Here is a 12,266-nt window from a genome sequence, read left to right as displayed (position 1 = left end):
CATAAATAAATAAATAAATACATACAGAAATAAATGTTTCCTGTGAACACCTAGTGACTCTCACACCTCCATTTCATCCCTGTCTTATTTAAGTTTAATGACAGTTTGTTTCGGTCAAACCATATTTTCAGTTTGTTAATTTCTTCAGTGATTTCCTCCGGAACTATCTGCCAAACTAGAAAACTGCTGCATCCTAGTAAGAGCAGAATACTACTGGAATGAATTTGAATAAGGAAAGTTGTATTTTTTTTTTTCCTCACCTAAATGGATTCAGCACTCACTCCAGTTTATTCTCTGGAATAGTCCCAGATTGCATTTCAGAGCTTCTACAATTCAAACATTTTCGTGCAGGTGGTGTTGGGGGGTAATTTTGGGTTTCAGCTTTTTTTGTTTTTCACCACTTTCATCCCTGAATATGAGTTGTGATTCACTTTTGTGCGGATTAAAGTTACTAACTGGGACTCCTGTCTTGTTGCGAGAAAGAAACGAGAATCATCCTCCGTTCTGTTCACATAGCTCCAAACGTTGCGCGGCTCTCTGACAAGTCAAGATAGAACGATAGAATTCAGTCTGAATTAATAACTTCAAAGCGAAACACAGTTTTGTTTATTTTTATTTATGTCCAGACATCAAGGATACAGTGACTAATTTCATATTTATTTACTTTAAGACTCAAGGAAATACATAGAAAACCTGTAAAGCCTACTTTTAGTACAAAATTCATGAGGTATCGATAAGGGAATCGATAAGGAATCGGATCGATAAGCAGAATCGATAATGGCATCGATATCAATACCCATCCCTAGTACGGGCCAGTGGTTCCACATCATGAGAGTTAATAACACTGTAAATTTTACCAATGACACCCTTTGCAGATATATTTGTGTCCAAGATGGTTTCAAGGAGTGAGTCAGGAGGCCATGAGGGGAAGTAATTGAGTAAGGATGACACAAAGCTGCGGAGCTGAAGATATCTGAAGAAATGAGAGTCAGGAATTTGAAATTTTGTTCTCACTTGCTGGAATGAGGCAAATAGTCCTTCAATATACATATCTTTCAATGACCTAAGGTCATGTGTAGCCCAATTTGTAAAAAGTAATCACTAATGGACAGAACAAACATGATTTTGTACAATAGGTGCATGAATTGACAAATCATTTAAACCAAAAGTTCTTCTGAATTGAGCCCAAATTTTAAGTGAATATTTTATCACTGGGTTTGTTGAATACATACATAATGGTTGAGGAAGAGGTAAACTTGAGCACAGCAAAGAAGACAGAGAGGTAGATTTACATGACATATCTTACAGTTTCAGACATTTACCACTATTATGGGGAGGGTGAAGCCAATACATTACACGGATGTTAGATGCCCAATAGTAAAGCTGGAAGTTTGGAAGAGAAAATCCTCCGTGCTCTCTGTGCCATTGCAGAATATTTCTGGATATGCGGGCGCTTTTCCTGTTCCATATATAGGATGAGACTAACTTGTCTATATTTGAGAAAAATGTTTTTGTTAAAAATATGGGTACAGACTGAAATAAATACAGAAAATTGGGTAAGACATTCATTTTAATTACATTAATTCTGCCCCCCAACGGTACTGGTAATGTACTTCAGCATGCGAAATCCTGTTTTATACAATCTAGTAATGGAATAAAATTTGTTTTATACATATCCTTGTAATTTTTAATTATCCATACACCTAAATATTTAAATCTGTCTTTCTTTACTCCGTTTGAATGGGAAATTTAACATATTTTGTTGGGCTCAAAGTTTATGGGCATATATTCACTTTTCTGCGTATTTATTTTGTAGCCTGAAATTTTCCCAAAATCACCCAAAAGATCCAGTAATCTGGGAAGGCTCCGAAGTGGCTCAGATATATACAAAAGCGTGTCATCTGCATATTGGGACACTTTGTGTTCAAGATTATCTCTTTGTATACCCTTAATGAGAGCAAAAAGTAAGCCCTTCGGCTGCTTCCTTGTTTGCACTCGGGGTCGCCACAGCAAATCCAAGGTGGATCTGCATGTTGATTTGGCACAGGTTTTACGCCGGATGCCCTTCCTGACGCAACTCCACATTACATGGAGAAATGTGGCAGGGGTGGGATTTGAACCTGGAACCTTCTGCGCTGAAACCAGGCACATTAACCACTTGGCCACCACCCCCTATACCCTTAATGAGAGCATTGTTACGTATTGCTGCCGCCAAGGGTTCAATGGCCAATGAGAATAACAGAGGCGACAGAGGTCACCCTTGTCGAGTTCCACGTCCAAATGTAATGAAATGTGATACATCGTTATTTGTCTGAATTGCAGCAACAGGGGAGGAGTACAGCATACGAAGCCAAGATATAAACTTTACACCAAACCCAAATCCTTTGAGGGTATAAAAAAAGGTAATCCCACTCCACCAGATCAAATGCTTTTTCCACATCTAGTGAGAGAACCACTTCAGGTGTATCAGGTGGAGTGGGATGGTGAAGAATGCTTAGAAGCCTACAGATATTATAAAATGAATACTATTTTTTATAAAACCTGTTTGATCATCGGAAATTACTGAAGGTACTACTTTTTTTTTTTTTTAGCTTTTTTAACTTTAGCACTATATGATATAATCTGGCCTCTGAGATAGGCTTTTGGTTATTCCCAGAGTAGACTAGAGGATATTCCAGGAGTTCTATTATGCACTAAGTATTCATTAATTTCTTTTGAGATAAATCTCCACGGTCAGTACGTATTACACAAAGTTGCCATATTTAGCGTCATCAGTAAAAGGGCATAGTCTGATATCACTATTGCCTGATATTTGCATTTGCTAACAAGTGGAAATAGATTGTCAAGAAAAGGGTAGCCTATTCGAGACAATGTTTTGTGGACTGGCGATCAGAAGGCATAACTTCTGTGGCCAGGGTTTCTGAATCTCCAGACATCATTCATTCCGTAGGTTTTAAGAAGCTGGTTAATCACTTGAGTTGACTCAATTGGCTTCATGGACTTTGGTGAGCTTCGGGCCAATGCCGGTGATAACACACAATTAATGTCACCTCCCAGAATGAGGTGGTGTGTATCTATACTTGGTATTCGAGAGAAAGGTCCAGTGAAAAACAAATGGTCGTCCCAATTAGAGACATATTCAATTCAATCAATCAATTTTTTTATATAGCGCCAAATCACAACAAACAGTTGCCCCAAGGCGCTTTATATTGTAAGGCAAGGCCATACAATAATTATGTAAAACCCCAACGGTCAAAACGACCCCCTGTGAGCAAGCACTTGGCTACAGTGGGAAGGAAAAACTCCCTTTTAACAGGAAGAAACCTCCTGCAGAACCAGGCTCAGGGAGGGGCGGTCTTCTGCTGGGACTGGTTGGGGCTGAGGGAGAGAACCAGGAAAAAGACATGCTGTGGAGGGGAGCAGAGATCGATCACTAATGATTAAATGCAGAGTGGTGCATACAGAGCAAAAAGAGAAAGAAACAGTGCATCATGGGAACCCCCCAGCAGTCTACGTCTATAGCAGCATAACTAAGGGATGGTTCAGGGTCACCTGATCCAGCCCTAACTATAAGCTTTAGCAAAAAGGAAAGTTTTAAGCCTAATCTTAAAAGTAGAGAGGGTGTCTGTCTCCCTGATCTGAATTGGGATCTGGTTCCACAGGAGAGGAGCCTGAAAGCTGAAGGCTCTGCCTCCCATTCTACTCTTACAAACCCTAGGAACTACAAGTAAGCCTGCAGTCTGAGAGCGAAGCGCTCTATTGGGGTGATATGGTACTACGAGGTCCCTAAGATAAGATGGGACCTGATTATTCAAAACCTTATAAGTAAGAAGAAGAATTTTAAATTCTATTCTAGAATTAACAGGAAGCCAATGAAGAGAGGCCAATATGGGTGAGATATGCTCTCTCCTTCTAGTCCCCGTCAGTACTCTAGCTGCAGCATTTTGAATTAACTGAAGGCTTTTTAGGGAACTTTTAGGACAACCTGATAATAATGAATTACAGTAGTCCAGCCTAGAGGAAATAAATGCATGAATTAGTTTTTCAGCATCACTCTGAGACAAGACCTTTCTGATTTTAGAGATATTGCGTAAATGCAAAAAAGCAGTCCTACATATTTGTTTAATATGCGCTTTGAATGACATATCCTGATCAAAAATGACTCCAAGATTTCTCACAGTATTACTAGAGGTCAGGGTAATGCCATCCAGAGTAAGGATCTGGTTAAACACCATGTTTCTAAGATTTGTGGGGCCAAGTACAATAACTTCAGTTTTATCTGAGTTTAAAAGCAGGAAATTAGAGGTCATCCATGTCTTTATGTCTGTAAGACAATCCTGCAGTTTAGCTAATTGGTGTGTGTCCTCTGGCTTCATGGATAGATAAAGCTGGGTATCATCTGCGTAACAATGAAAATTTAAGCAATACCGTCTAATAATACTGCCTAAGGGAAGCATGTATAAAGTGAATAAAATTGGTCCTAGCACAGAACCTTGTGGAACTCCATAATTAACTTTAGTCTGTGAAGAAGATTCCCCATTTACATGAACAAATTGTAATCTATTAGACAAATATGATTCAAACCACCGCAGCGCAGTGCCTTTAATACCTATGGCATGCTCTAATCTCTGTAATAAAATTTTATGGTCAACAGTATCAAAAGCAGCACTGAGGTCTAACAGAACAAGCACAGAGATGAGTCCACTGTCTGAGGCCATAAGAAGATCATTTGTAACCTTCACTAATGCTGTTTCTGTACTATGATGAATTCTAAAACCTGACTGAAACTCTTCAAATAGACCATTCCTCTGCAGATGATCAGTTAGCTGTTTTACAACTACCCTTTCAAGAATTTTTGAGAGAAAAGGAAGGTTGGAGATTGGCCTATAATTAGCTAAGATAGCTGGGTCAAGTGATGGTTTTTTAAGTAATGGTTTAATTACTGCCACCTTAAAAGCCTGTGGTACATAGCCAACTAACAAAGATAGATTGATCATATTTAAGATCGAAGCATTAAATAATGGTAGGGCTTCCTTGAGCAGCCTGGTAGGAATGGGGTCTAATAAACATATATATTTGCTAGCACCACAGGTGTGTTATTTAGTATACCCACTACTATCATATAACACCCAGGTGGGTCGGCTTCAACGTTAGATGCATTAAACAAGACATTCTTTTTAATTAAATTGGCTGCACATCTAGATCTGGGGTGAAGGTTGGAGTGAAAAAATTGAATGATCAAAAGTATTAAGAAGTGTCTCTTGGAGAAATGCAATGTCAGTATTCAACTGGTTTAAATGGGCAAGAACCTTTCTACATTTTAAGGGATGATTGAGAGATTTCACATTCCAGCAAACAAAATTTACCTGGCAAATATTTTTTGGAGTGTTCAACAATGGGCTAGCCATAAGTTACTGTTTTTATGTTGGCACAATTTGTAAAATTAAAACATACAGGAGATGAACCACACTCTGACATAGATAAAACAGGTAGTTATAACATATGTATAGATGCAACAGGTTCCCCACCCCAAAAGTCACCAACAAGAGCACGGTGATAAAGAAACCCCTTCTAACAAAGTCCACACCTTGTGTTTATCAGAACTCTAGCTTCACAGGAGGCTCTGCACAAAGGTTGAGTATAACTAAAAATGTTAATTCCTTTTATCAATATGAAAATAATAATATTAAAGAACAAAGAAAAAAATACTTAAAATAATAATAATAAAATAAATAAAAAGGCTTTGATAATTGAATGATATTATAGTGAGTGTGTCACAAATCAAACAAGAATACGACTTTTAAGGTCTAAACAGTAGAGACAGATATTATGAACGAGCCCCGTGGTCCGAAATGGGTTATGCATCTCGATCATATAATTTTGCAATAATGTTGTAATTATACACTGAACAAAATAAAGGCATAAGACGGGGCAGTTTTACCAGCATTCATTTTGTCTGTCCTCACACGATATTCTCCTGGATGTACCTCATAGCTTCTGCTGGGTTGTTGAAAATTACTTTTGTACCATTGTTGTGGGTGAACCACAGTTGTGCGGGATAGAGAAGCCCGTAGCACACTCCCTGCCGTCCTCCAAGAAGTTTCTCAGCGTCATTAAACGCCAGCCTTTCACGGACAACGCTGGGTGGGTAATCAGGAAAGATAAGAATGGGTGAGCTGTTGTAGCGGAGTGGACCAGCTTCTTGTACTCGGCGGAGGATGTCAGCACAATCTTGAAAATAGTGCAGCTTCTACAAGAAGGTCAGGACCGGGGGATCCTGCCTACCCAGATGGAATGCGGGCTATGTCCTCGACTCCTGGAGTTCCTGGTGTGTGGCATGCTTGGCACCTTTCTCCGTTGACGATGTCGAGGATTTATTCATTTTTGGTCTCATGGTAGCAGGGCTGGTACTTTTTGGCTTATGTGCTGCCCTGATCTACTGGAAAATTGGCAAGACGGTGGCATCAAGAACCACGGGCCCTCACTTGTCCGTCATGATTAACGAGGTTGGCAAGGCAGTGCTTTCTCAGACTGCGTTGACTCTTGAACTCAGACGCAAATTGGACGACACCTTGGAGCTGATGTGTGCCTTGCAGTTGAAGCTGAAGGTTTCGGAGGCCGGTGAATATTCTTAATTCATAATTGGAAATATTCTTAATTCATAATTGGAAACATTCTTAATTCATAATTGGGATTTGGCTGTGCGAGTGGAAACTGTTAAAAGTGTTTTTCACTGCTCGGCTGCAACACGACAGGCTATCTAGCATCAAGGTCAATTGCCCACTGTTTACCTCCAGAGGAATTTATCCAGGCTCTGGTGAGATTATTCGGCTCCATTCTTATCTCAACCCACAAGGACAATAAACTGACAGACTTACACATGGACTGAAGCATGCTCCAGTTTTCTCCTTTCACCTCTCTTCCTGCCCCTCCCTCTCTGCGGCAGGCCTCCAGTCTTTCCCAACCTGGCAGGCGGCGCGACTTGACAGTTGCAGCGGCTACCAACACACTCACATCGCCTCAATTGGAAAACGGACTGTTTCAAGTTTAGTGCACATAAACAATGTCAAATGTATATGTGTTGTCCTAATTCTGATGTGTGCCATTATTACGGTAAACAAGTAATAATTGTAGATCAATTACTGTTTGTATGTGGAATGTGAGTGCGGAAATTTTGCTGTTGTTATGACAATGACAATAAAAGCTATCTACATCTATCTACATCTAGCTTAGCGATGATCGCTCTGGGTTTGCCGTCTGCTCTTTTACCTTGTAAAGTGTGATGTGATCAGTCAATCAGCACGTCCTTATCCATCTTCAGCATGTCTTTGAGTAACTTGGACACAGATATTGGTGCGCACGAGAATTCTTCAGCCACATTCAATATGCGGATATTTGACCTCCACATACGCCCCTCCATGTCCACACATTTCTACACTGCTACCTGTGTCGGAGTTGGTCTCGTTGGAAGATCCCTTGTACTTTCGCAGGCTGCTGGCCATTTTATAGAGCAAGAGCCGCCTCATATAATCCAACCACGTCTACGATGATTCTGCAGTGGCACACTTTTGGTCAGAATGTCAAATAAAAAGACTTAAAATACAACTTTGTGCGAAGCTCACTGTACACGCGTTCTACTCCATTGCCCACTTGCTAGCGCACCCCTTGTAAAGGTATTTTTAAGTCCATTTTTACAGCAATGTGACACCTTGATGGGACTCTACTATGCACTGCTCTGTGACTGTACCACACGGCCAATAATGTGCACACTCAGACCACTACGGGAACAAAGCTTTCTGAAAGGGGATCTCACATTTGAGCAGAGGAGCAGGAGTCTCTGCCATTTTCTGTGATAACACAACAGGGAGAGGAAAAGTGAAGAACACTGAACATGGCAGTTTATTTTTACGAGGATAGATCATTTGCAGCAGCATGAAGATCAAATCAAAATCAAATCAAATCTATTTTATTTATATAGCGTCAAATCACAACAAACAGTTGCCCCAAACTGAATGTGGTCAAAAAGATCTCAATGTGCAGTAGGTTTAGGTTAGGGAGCAACCCTGGGGATGATTCCACCCCAAATCCACACACACACACAGGTGCTGTATTTCCCACAGCACTGTCCTATGAGTCAGCACTCATCTCACCAGCTTCTTTCCCAGACATGCCAGGAGTGAACACAGAGACAGTCACACACAATGGGGGGAAAAACATTCACAATGACTCAGTTTGGCATTTTGTTAGAACATAGCCTAAACTTGACATCCTATCGTAAACAAAACTACTTGACAAGGAGTGATGTCATCTACTTAGATTATCAGCATCCACCAGTTTTATGGCTACTACAACCCCTGGCAAAAATTATGGAATCACCGGCCTCGGAGGATGCTCATTCAGTTGTTTAATTTTGTAGAAAAAAGCAGATCACAGACATGACACAAAACTAAAGTCATTTCAAATGGCAACTTTCTGGCTTTAAGAAACACTATAAGAAATCAAGAAAAAAAGATTGTGGCAGTCAGTAACGGTTACTTTTTTAGACCAAGCAGAGGAAAAAATTATGGAATCACCCTGTAAATTTTCATCCCCAAAACTAACACCTGCATCATATCAGATCTGCTCGTTAGTCTGCATCTAAAAAGGAGTGAACACACCTTGGAGAGCTGTTGCACCAAGTGGACTGACATGAATCATGGCTCCAACACAAGAGATGTCAATTGAAACAAAGGAGAGGATTATCAAACTCTTAAAAGAGAGTAAATCATCATGCAATGTTGCAAAAGATGTTGGTTGTTCACAGTCAGCTGTGTCTAAACTCTGGACCAAATACAAACAACATGGGAAGGTTGTTAAAGGCAAACATACTGGTAGACCAAGGAAGACATCAAAGCATCAAGACAGAAAACTTAAAGCAATATGTCTCAAAAATCGAAAAATGTACAACAAAACAAATGAGGAACGAATGGGAGGAAACTGGAGTCAACGTCTGTGACCGAACTGTAAGAAACCGCCTAAAGGAAATGGGATTTACATACAGAAAAGCTAAACGAAAGGCATCATTAACACCTAAACAGAAAAAATCAAGGTTACAATGGGCTAAGGAAAAGCAATTGTGGACTGTGGATGACTGGATGAAACTCATATTCAGTGATGAATCTCGAATCTGCATTGGGCAAGGTGATGATGCTGGAACTTTTGTTTGGTGCCGTTCCAATGAGATTTATAAAGATGACTGCCTGAAAAGAACATGTAAATTTCCACAGTCATTGATGATATGGGGCTACATGTCAGGTAAAGGCACTGGGGAGATGGCTGTCATTACATCATCAATAAATGCACAAGTTTATGTTGATATTTTGGACAATTGAAAGGATGTTTGGGGATGATGAAATCATTTTTCAAGATGATAATGCATCTTGCCATAGAGCAAAAACTGCAAAAACATTCCTTGCAAAAAGACACATAGGGTCAATGTCATGGCATAGGGTCAATGTCAATGAGCAGATCTGATTTGATGCAGGTGTTAATTTGGGGGATGAAAATTTACAGGGTGATTCCATAATTTTTCCTCAGAATTGAGTGAGTCCATATTTTTTTCCTCTGCTTGGTCTAAAAGTGTAACCGTTACTGACTGCCACAATCTTTTTTTCTTGATTTCTTATAGTGTTTCTTAAAGCCAGAAAGTTGCCATTTGAAATGACTTTAGTTTTGTGTCATGTCTGTGATCTGCTTTTTTTCTACAAAATTAAACAACTGAATGAACATCCTCTGAGGCCGGTGATTCCATAATTTTTGCCAGGGGTTGTAGAGACCCATCAGCAACGTTTGGAGCTGTGTGAACAGAACGGAGGATGATTCTCGTTTCTTTCTCGCAACAAGACAGGAGTCCCAGTTAGTAACTTTAATCCGCACAAAAGTGAATCACAACTCATATTCAGGGATGAAAGTGGTGAAAAACAAAAAAGCTGAAACCCAAAATTACCCCCCAACACCACCTGCACGAAAATGTTTGAATTCTAGAAGCTCTGAAATGCAATCTGGGACTATTCCAGACAATAAACTGGAGTGAGTGCTGAATCCATTTAGGTGAGAAAAAAAAAAAAACAACTTTCTTTATTCAAATTCATTCCAGTAGTATTCTGCTCTTACAAGGATACAGCAGTTTTCTAGTTTGGCAGATAGTTCTGGAGGAAATCACTGAAGAAATTAACAAACTGAAAATATGGTTTGACCGAAACAAACTGTCATTAAACTTAAATAAGACAGAGATGAAATGGAGGTGTGAGAGTCACTAGGTGTTCACAGGAAACATTTATTTCTGTATGTATTTATTTATTTATGTTAGTTGATATATATTTTCTGTTGTGTTTCTATTCAGGTTCTTTTTGTCTCTTTCTCTAAAATTGTATATACGAGGTCTGTCAATAAAGTATAGGTCCTATAGGATTGCAGCGATAGGATTGCAGCGTCGGCTCGTAGCCGCCGCGACGCTCTGCCACAGGAAAAACACCTCTGTTGGAAGCCTTAAGGACAAGTTGGAACATGTCCAGCTGTTAAACAATTTCTCATATACTCACTCCCCTGAAAGCCATCAAAAGCCGACATGATTTTACAAATGGTTATCAACACGGAGGTGTTTTTCCTGTGCCACCGCACCGCGCCGGCTGCGTCCCGATGCGCGGACCCGTCCGCACGTCTTTCATTAAAAAAATCTCCTTTAACAGTGGAATATCCGGATAAAATGCTGAAACTGACTTCTTCTGAAACTTCTCTGTTCTCTCACGACGTCCTGGATCAATAGAGCCTGAAATGTGGAGGTTTTCAGCTTGAAACAGGCTGACGACGGCGCCTGGGAGTGCTGCACAACGTCTCGCTCCGTGGGAAGTCCTTAAAGCGACAGTATCACCTCAAAATCTCTCATCAGCTGTTAAAATTTTCACCGAAAACCAGCTTAATTTTTCAAACTGTGTCCACTTCGATGTGTCTCACAGGTTTAGAAAAAATTTTGATCAAACAAAGCGCCAGTCTCTCAGCAACTTCTCAGACAAAGGAATTCCGACGAGGGGCTGGACGACTCCTCCCACAAGGAGTGCTCACAGGTGAATGACGTCACCGACAGGCGTGGAAAAACTCACGCATGCGCACGAGGGTTCAAGCATGTCTGACGTAAAAACATATGAATGAAATCAATATAGTTTTTGAAAAAAATAAAAAGGACTTATACTTTATTGACAGCCCTTGTAATAATCATTAGATTATTAATATATAAGCAAAAATAAATTTAAGGAATATTACAATTTGAAAACAAATGCACCCGAATGTGATGACAGCTGCAATTGCTAAATGCTAACTTTTAACACTGAAAATGCCATAGACATGCTAACGCGTTAGCATCGCTCCCGTTTTTAAGTTATAAAATACATCTATCAACTGTTTCAGAAGACCATAACAGGTCGGTTTAACATAGAAAAGGTAAATAATACTCACAGACGTATGCTCTTTAGGGTTTTAGTGGGGGAAAATTAAGCGAAAGAAAGAAATAAACGAAGCAATCGACCGAAGCATTGCTTCAATCTGCGAACCACACTTCGATTGGTTCAAGGTTCAAAGCAAAGCCACGCTGCAGAAAAGTTAAGGACCCGCTGCAGGGTCTGTAATCAATGTAGAGAAATAATCATTTTCCTGACAAACACCCGCCAAAACAACAGCCACTCTGAAGGACCGATAACAGAATCGTTAAGCACAAAGCTTATTGATGTCGGTGGATCGAATCATTTCTTAACGATACCCGAAAGGAACCGGTTCTCGATACCCATCCCTAATCTGGACTAAGATTTACTTAAACATTTCACACTGCAATTCTCATGTATTTTGACAATTGAGAATGTTGTTTAGTGACAAAGTATTTAATGTAAATAAATCTGCACTCATAACCAGATCTTACAAACCAAAGCATATTTTTAAGAAGGGCACTGGGCCTCATTCACAAGGCATACACACAAAACTTTCCATACACAAGTTTAACGCACAAATCCCACTTATTTATTTTCTATTCTAATCCAATTACATTTGTTCCACAAATCTGACTGGTTAATCGTGTGAGATTTCAGACCATAAAATATAGCGTTGATGGTGGCAAAATATTCGACCGTTTCACATTTGCTGCATTACGCTGCACCATAGACATCCCATAATAGACAGGCATTTTGGTCACGTGACCTGGCGCACTGGGCCGTCCATCTTGGAAGATTGCCAGCTGCAGG

General features: G+C 40.0%; 1 protein-coding gene across 1 annotated transcript in view; it reads right to left on the bottom strand.

The window, feature by feature from the left end:
- The window catches only part of rnf11b (ring finger protein 11b), a 50,608-nt gene that overhangs the window by 32,680 nt on the left and 5,662 nt on the right, over positions 1-12,266 (bottom strand). The gene's annotated exons all lie outside the window — the stretch shown is intronic.

The sequence above is a fragment of the Thalassophryne amazonica genome, chromosome 10 (assembly GCF_902500255.1).
Source record: "Thalassophryne amazonica chromosome 10, fThaAma1.1, whole genome shotgun sequence".
Lineage (NCBI taxonomy): Eukaryota > Metazoa > Chordata > Actinopteri > Batrachoidiformes > Batrachoididae > Thalassophryne > Thalassophryne amazonica.
The sequence above is the reverse complement of the archived record's forward strand: the minus strand, read 5'-3'. Positions and strand labels throughout refer to the sequence as shown.